The 8,203-nt window shown below is 32.2% G+C and overlaps 1 pseudogene across 1 annotated transcript; it reads left to right on the top strand.

Annotated features, from left to right (window-relative positions):
* Positions 1 to 1,839: 1,839 nt before the first annotated feature.
* Positions 1,840 to 6,211, top strand: LOC149497022 (PH, RCC1 and FYVE domains-containing protein 1-like; annotated as a pseudogene). The gene is made up of 6 exons (XR_016320324.1): positions 1,840 to 1,905; positions 2,033 to 2,226; positions 2,481 to 4,498; positions 5,130 to 5,274; positions 5,349 to 5,744; positions 5,972 to 6,211. The product of XR_016320324.1 is annotated as a PH, RCC1 and FYVE domains-containing protein 1-like (transcript).
* Positions 6,212 to 8,203: the final 1,992 nt, after the last annotated feature.

Genomic DNA, 8,203 nt, shown 5'->3' with positions numbered 1-8,203 from the left:
AAAAATAAAACCTCTCGTGTTCTGTGTACACGTGCACATGGGTTTAGTTTGCTTATTAAACCTCTTTATGTCTGTCCCTAGTCCTCTAATTTCTCTGTGTACACGACTTACAAGGTGAGCGAAAACAGTAATGGAAGAAGAAACAGATTCATAAGAAAGAGAGAAGAGAACCCAAGAAGAGGAAATCATTAAATAGAGTAAACCAAAAAAAAAAAAAAAAATTACAATAAAAGAAAGGAAACCCCTTTATATTTATTGCATATAGCAGTATCTTGTTATTGCAGAAGTACTCTGCAGCAGAGCAGAGAAGCCATTCTTGTTTTAGTTTCAATTCTCTCGCTCTTTCTCCCCGTCGTACAAATTCTTGTGTAACAGTTACTTGAGGTTCCCTTTTAGGATACCACCCTCCTTCTCATTCTGCTTTCTTTGTCTCCTCAGTCTTCACTCAAATATTCTCTCTCTCCCTCTCTGCAATGTTTCTTGCTTGAAGCCAAAAATGGTTGAAGAATCTTACAAGTAGTGCCCTTCGACAGAACTATTGAACAGGTCTCTCTCTCCGTCTGCGCATATATTTCTCTTGCATTTTTGTTCTGTTTTCTCTTGAAGTGTTTTCTTGTTGTTTATTCGTTTTTCATTTTTCTGGGTTATCAATGTACTTCTTGTTAGTGTAAATTGAGTGATCAATCACTTTCTTATACTTTAACTTTTTTAAAATAGAAATTCTAAGTGAACTTTGCTTTGTTGGGTTTTATTTATTCTGATGAAAAGTAGTAACTTTTTCAAGATCATTTTAGTTTGTTGTTTTATGTTCTTCTTTCTTTTAATGAATAAATTTAAACACTGACATTGTGTTTTCTAATAGGATCCTCTTAGTGTTTCTTATTTTCTATTTGAGATGCTTCTTATAATTCAGTTTTTTGTTAATGTAATATAATTTTCATGTTTTCTTTTATATTGGATTTCTTTCTAAGTTCAGAGTTTCAGTTGTCACTTTGATTTAGTTCTTGGTCAGTAAGTTTTCTTTTTTCCTTTCTTCTATATTTGTCATTTATTTATTCATTTCATTATATGGTTTTCATGGGAGACTTGCTAAATTTATGTTTAATGGCTTTGCAGGCAATTTTGGCTTTGAAGAAAGGTGCCTACCTTTTGAAGTATGGAAGAAGAGGGAAGCCCCAAATTCTGTCCTTTTAGGCTGTCTACGGTAGCTAAATTTTAAATTCAAAAAATAGACAAATAAAGAAAACAATTTATGATAACATATGTGAGAAATTAATTACAGGCTTCTGTTCATCTTCTTTAGCTTTCATTATTGTCTTAAGTGGTCCATGCTTAGTATGCTTCTCTGACAAAAACTTCTGATATCTCCTGGAAATTAACTGGGTCTGAATTTACATTTTGGAGCTAATAATTAGGCCTATGGACATAATTATTTGATTACTGCTGTTGAATTTTGTGCCCTTTAATGTATAAAGATATTGATTTGACTGTAGTTATTGCAACTTTTGTTCCAAATTTCAGGTTGAACATGAAAGTAGATTGTCTTAATTGAGTGTCAATTGCCGTTTTTTTGATTTCTTTTTGCTGTTTGTTATCAAAAGGAAATGTTTATTTGATTTATTTTTCAGGATGAGAAATATTTGATATGGTATTCTGGACAGCAGGAAAAGCAATTGAAATTAAGCTCAGTTATGAAGATTAGTACTGGCCAGAAGACTGTACGTAAACTAAGGATCTTTTTTAGTATTAAATTAATTTTTAATGCATTTTTTTTATTGATTTTGTTAATGACTTGAAATGTCAATTCCACTTGTCACAGATAAATTTTCGAAGGCACCTCAACCAGATAAGGAGCATCAGTCATTTTCACTAATTTATGCTAACGGTGAACGCTCACTGGATTTGGTAACTTATATTGAATGTTTTTTTTGTGCACATTTGAGCAATCTTGCATGTTATATAACCTTTCATTTTTCATTTCTTCATCAAAGATTAATGGTTTTGTTATTTTTCTATTGTTATCTTTACATAGATATGCAAGGACAAAGCGCAGGCTGATTCTTGGTTTATAGGCTTAAAAGCTGTGGTATCAGGTCTCACCATTCTCGGCCTTTTACCGGTCTCAGGAACCACAGAGCAGCACAAAGTTGTGTCAACAGTCCAGCTGGTTATATAAGAAGAAAGCATAATTTGGGAATTCTGGAGGATCCCACTGATTTTTCTCAGGTTTTAAATATCTTACTTTGTAGATCCTTAATAGAGATAAAATATTTAATATCAGTTTATGCAATTTTTTAAGCGGTGGACTATTGTTTGACTTAGATAAATGCTTTTCCTTTTTGTTTAGTGTTGAGTCATAAATGCTTCATCAACCACCTTATTTATGTTTTTATTTTTCACTGCCGCTGATGTTTTTACAAGTTACTTATTATGAAATAGTTTGATTTTTTTTTTTTTTTTTTTTGTTTAATATCTTGAAGGTGCGCAGCTTATGTGGAAGTCCTACTCAGTCACTTTCCAAGAGGTGCTTTTCTGATTCTTCTGATAGCTTTTGTTTCTCAGAATCAAGTCTTCCACCGGTGCAGAATGCGGTGGATGTGTTAGTTCCAAAGTCACCATACATTGGACCAAATCTCAAGAAATGTGGAAAGAGATGTCCCATAGGTTTGTTGCTCCAACTTATGGATCTCCACAGATAGAAAATAATGACATCCTAAGGGATATTCTGATCTGGGGGGAAGGTGTGGAAGGAGGAAACATAGGAGGGATGGTTCAGCGGCTCAGTAACCAGAGTGGGACGCAAGTTGATGCATTAATGCCAAAATTATTGGAATCTACTGTGATGCTTGATGTTCGAAATATATCCTTAGGAAGGAAACATGCTGCATTAATCACCAAAAGAGGTGAAGTGTTCTGCCTGGGGTGAAGGAAGTGGTGGAAAGCTTGGACATAAAGTTAACATGGATGTGAGCTATCCAAGAGTTGTTGAATCTTTGGAAGGTGTTTATATAAAATCTGTAGCCTGTGGTGAATATCAATCATGTGCTATTACACATTCTGGGGAACTATATACATGGGGTGACAACACATATGGTGCTAATTTAGTTGATGAAGGGACAACCAGAAGCCAGTGGTTACCATATAAAGTTTCGGGTCCTCTTGATGGTATAACTATATTGAAAGCTGCTTGTGGGGAATGGCACGTAGCAACTATATCTTCCTCTGGGCAGTTGTTTACGTATGGAGATGGAACTTTTGGTGCTCTTGGGCATGGGAATCTTCAAAGTGTTTATCAGCCTAAAGAAGTTGAATCTCTAAAAGGCTTATGGGTAAAATCTGTTGCTTGCGGGTCATGGCATACTGCTGCTATTGTGGATATTAGTGCTGATCGCTTCAAGTTTAATGCTGTTGCTGGGAAACTATTTACATGGGGAGATGGTGATAAAGGAAGACTTGGGCATGTTGATATGGAAAAAAGACTTGTACCAACATGTGTTGGACAACTTTTGGAGTATGATTTTGTTCAAGTTTCTTGTGGAAGAATGCTCACTGTTGCACTTACTAATACTGGTAACGTCTACACTATTGGAAGCTCAGTGCACGGCCAGTTAGGGAATCCACAGACGAAGGATAAATCAATCACTGTAGTTGAAGGTAAGCTAAGAGGAGAATTCGTTAAGGAGATATCATCAGGATCATATCATGTTGCTGCCTTGACAGCTGAGGGAAATGTATATACTTGGGGGAAAGGTGCAAATGGACAGTTAGGATTAGGAAATGTCGAAGATAGGAACTTGCCAACTTTAGTTGAGGCTTTGAGAGAAAGGAAAGTTGAAAGTGTAGCCTGTGGATCAAATTTAACTGCTGTAATTTGTTTGCACAAGTCCATTACTGTTACTGATCAATCAGCTTGTAGTGGTTGTAGAATGCCTTTTGGACTTACTAGGAAGAAACATAACTGTTATAACTGTGGTCTTCTTTTCTGCCATACATGTAGTAGCAAGAAAGTTATAAATGCATCTTTGGCTCCAAATAAAAGTAAACCTTCTCGCGTCTGCGATTCTTGTTTTAACCATCTGCAGAAGGCTACACTTTCTGGTAGAATACTGAAGCAGGAAAATTGCAGTCCAAAACAGCATTTAGCTGCATATAATATATTATCTGATGAGAAAGAGGGTTGCGGAGAAGCAACTACGCCGGGAAGTCATCAACAGTCAGCCAGCCAATCATATAATCTTGATAGCCAAGCTGGTCAGGCGAAGACTCCTAAAAACCATGGGGAAAAGCTGCATCATTTAGAAACTGTATCCCCTTCAGTTCCATTGCCAAGATGGGGGCAAGTTTCATTGCCCTATTGTCTTTGAGTCATACCATAGCAACAAATCTTTCCCTCTGGTAGATTCAAGATCTATTGTTTTCAGTAGTGTAAGTATAGGATGAAGAAATGCTTGAGGCAAACAAGAAGCTTGCTGAAGAAGTTGATAGACTAGGAGCAGAGGTAATAACTTCTTATGGTTTAGCTTCAAAATTCAGGTTACTTTCGCTGATGAATTGTTCTGCTTTCATTGTGCTGCTATTGTCTCTTCTTCGTTGGGCACAAACAACTTTAGGGATATCCTTGATGATTGGTTAACTTAAAGAATAAAGTAAGACCATAATATAATTTGATTCTGAGTTAAGTGGTCACTGTTGCAATTTATCCCCAAAATGTCTAACCAACTTCTGTTGGCAAAGGAAAAAAATTCATTTTCGACTACTATTTTCTGTTGTCAAATACTCAAACTTTGCCATTCTTCTGAGTAGATGTTTTTGAAATTGTCTTAAGTTATTTGTCCAGATTACATGGTATTTACTAAATATGGAAAATTTTCGGCTGTTGCTTTCATCTAAAATCATGCTGTCTGTAGAGCTTTTATGTTTGTCTGTCTATGTTCCGGCCTCTCTTGATATGCTTATTTTTCTTCCATGGAAAAACTGGGTTTGATATTGTACTATTGCTCGTAATGTTTCTCTTTAGCATTCTCAGCTTCAATATTCTTTTACTATTATTTTAGTTGTCTTGTATGTTTCAAGTTTATTCTGTAAGAAAAATGCTTATACTCGGAAGATTTCCTTTTTATTTGATGTAGGTTAGGAGCCTCGAGATGCAGTCTAAAATCCGAAGCCAGAAGATTCAAGAATGCCAAGAAACTATAGAGAAACTTGGTCAATAGCCAGAGAGGAAGCAGCCAAGCGCAAAGCAGCTAATGATATTATAAAGCTTTGGCATTACGGGTAATGAAATTCGGCTATGTTGTATAGCTTTGACAGTCTTGAACTAAGCACTAATTGATAATTAATGTTTGCAGCTTCATGCAATGTCGGACAAAATATCTACTGGAACAGAAGCAAAAGGTGGAAATGATCTGAATAGTTCTCCGAACACGCCTGCATGCACTAATAGTCCTACTCTAGCGAGTCCGCGGCTTGCATTTGCTTCATTACATTTGCCTCCTGAAGTTAAAGTACCAAAGGCCAGGACAAATAGATAGTTTATCAAGTTCTCCAATTGTATTCTCTAATACGTTAAAATCTATGGACATTGCCAAATCAGAGGATGATTCTCATGTCACAAAAACCGACTCTAGGCAAAATGGAACTAGAGGGTCGAGGCTTGAATGGGTTGAACAATATGAACCTGGTGTATATATAACATTTACGATTCTGCCAGGTGGCCAAAAGGGATTAAAGCGAGTCCGATTCAGGTAATTCTGTTATTAATATTAACTTTCTTCTATGTTTCCATTGGTTTGACATGAAAATCTTTAGACCTTTGTTTGGTATAAATGAACTCTATTGAATTTTATGGAATGCTTAAAAAAGATTATCAGTTGTAGATAAATTTTGTACTTCAAATTCATTTATATAAAAGGAGGGGTTAGGCCAAAACAAATATTAGCTAATAATTCTTATATTTCATGGTGTTTTGCAGCCGAAAAAAATTTGCAGAGAGAGAAGCGGAGCTGTGGTGGGAGGAGAATCAAGTTACAGTATACCAGAAATATGGCATTGAAGGATATGTAAACTCGAACCATAGTCAGAAAATGATCTAACTTTTTTTGAGTTACCCTATATGGTATTCAAATTGGTTCTTACTTGCAGGAAAAATGGAAATCTTCATTGTCCTTGAAAAGCTCTATGCTTGTTCATAAAGTTGGTCTCAATTGCCTAAGGCACGTGCATATAGTTTTATTATCAATAAAAACAAAAAAAAAAAAAAAGTCCTCTCTGATTCTCCATTTTTGTATGGATGTTCTTATAAGGTTACAGAATTGTCAAAAAAAAAAAAAAAAAAAAAAAAAAAAAAAAAAAAAAAAAAAAAAAAAAAGAAGAAGAAGAGAATTTGTGTTGGTAACTTTCAAATCCTTTTTCCATTAATTAGTAGTATGGATTGATGGAATGTAAAATTCATGGATTTAACAAGAACCATGAAATGTAGAATCCATAATGCAATTCGACATTTTATTTTTGGTCATAAAATACAATGTATGGATATTACTGGAATTAAAATATATATATATATATCTATATATAACTTTTGATATGGAATTTTCACGTTCCTATAAACTAATAGAATTGAGGCAATGATATATTTTATCAATTTCATGAATTCTGGCTTATTTTCACAATCAAATGAAGAAATTTAATAAATTCGTAGAAAGTATAAATTAAATCGCTCAAATTCCGTCGCTCAGAAATTTGGGCTTTTGAATATTGACAGGAGGCCCAAAGGCCCAAGAAATAATAAAATTTCAATATTTTAGGACCCAAATATATTATTATTTATTATTATTTTTTTAAGAATGATTTTAAGATTCGATATTTTTTCATGGTTCGAATTATTTAGATCTAAGCTTTACAAGTTTTTAGAGCAAATTTCAAGGTCCGTAATAGCTAAGAATTAGCATTCGATATTTGCTCTAAGTTACTTGTAAAGCTTAGATCTAAATAATTATTTAACACAATCAGATTTCAATTTTTATGCGTACTTTATTCATGATTCATTAGTAATAATAAATAATTATTTATTTATAATATTTGTAATAAAATTATTTTCGAATACATATAAAAACAATATAATTTTTTAATCAATTTTCTTATTTGTTTAATATATAAAAATATTTATCCGAAATAATAAAAAATAATAAAAAATATTAGTAATAATAAATCAAATCATTAAATAATCTTAGGATTAAGTACAATTAGTATTCACTTTCCTAGTGTTTTTTCTCCAATAAAGTAGAAATTTGAGATTAATATAGAAAAAGGCAAAGAACATCATCTAGACGTTATAAAGTTTTCTTTTATTAAATTTTTATATAAAATATTTAAAGAAACTATCAAACATTTAGATTATTGAGCTAATAGCTTAGTTCATATATTTTCCAATTTGAGATTCTTCCAATTCCATTCTAAAAAATATTTTAGAATTTAAAACATTGCGTTCCATTCTATTTTTTTTAATGGAAAATTTTATTCCATTAATATTCAGTTTAAAATTTTAGAATTCAAAATTTTTTACCTTTAAAATTTTCAAACTCATTGATTAGTCATTTTATTTATTTAAACGAAATGTAAAAAATATTAAAACGATAATTTAATTATTGACAAAAGAAAAAATCTTAAATCCAAATGCATAAATATAATTTAAATCGCAATTTAAAAAATATAAAAAAAATAAAAAAAGTTAATAATTCAGCCTTCAGTAAAGGAAATACTACAAATCTAAATCCCAAATTAATAGAATTAAAATCATAGTCTAAAAAGTAATGAATTACCAAATAAGACAATCATACAATCCCAACATAATAATAGACTAAAATAAGTAAATTGTTATAATGTATGAATTATCTAACTAAACAATAAGGGTGTACGTATAATAGGATTGTTGTTCCCTGAAAAATATTTATATTTAATATATTTGAAATATAAATAAAAATTTTAAAATAAAAGTTTGGGAAATAAATTGTAATATATATATATTTTTTTCAATTACATTCCCTATTTTATATACAATTTCTAAAAAATTATATTGCATTTTGAATCCCATGTCTCGAAATTCTATTTCAAATTAAAATTTCGGTTTAAAAATAAAATATACCAAATCAAATTGTACTCCTACTTCTTCAACTGGTTTGGTTTACTTGAATTAGTAACTCCAATT

This window comes from Jatropha curcas, chromosome 4 (genome assembly GCF_041381405.1).
Source record: "Jatropha curcas cultivar XTBG-Jc1 chromosome 4, XTBG_Jcur_1.0, whole genome shotgun sequence".
In the NCBI taxonomy this organism is placed as follows: Eukaryota; Viridiplantae; Streptophyta; class Magnoliopsida; order Malpighiales; family Euphorbiaceae; genus Jatropha; species Jatropha curcas.
This window is presented reverse-complemented; position numbering and strand designations above follow the sequence as displayed.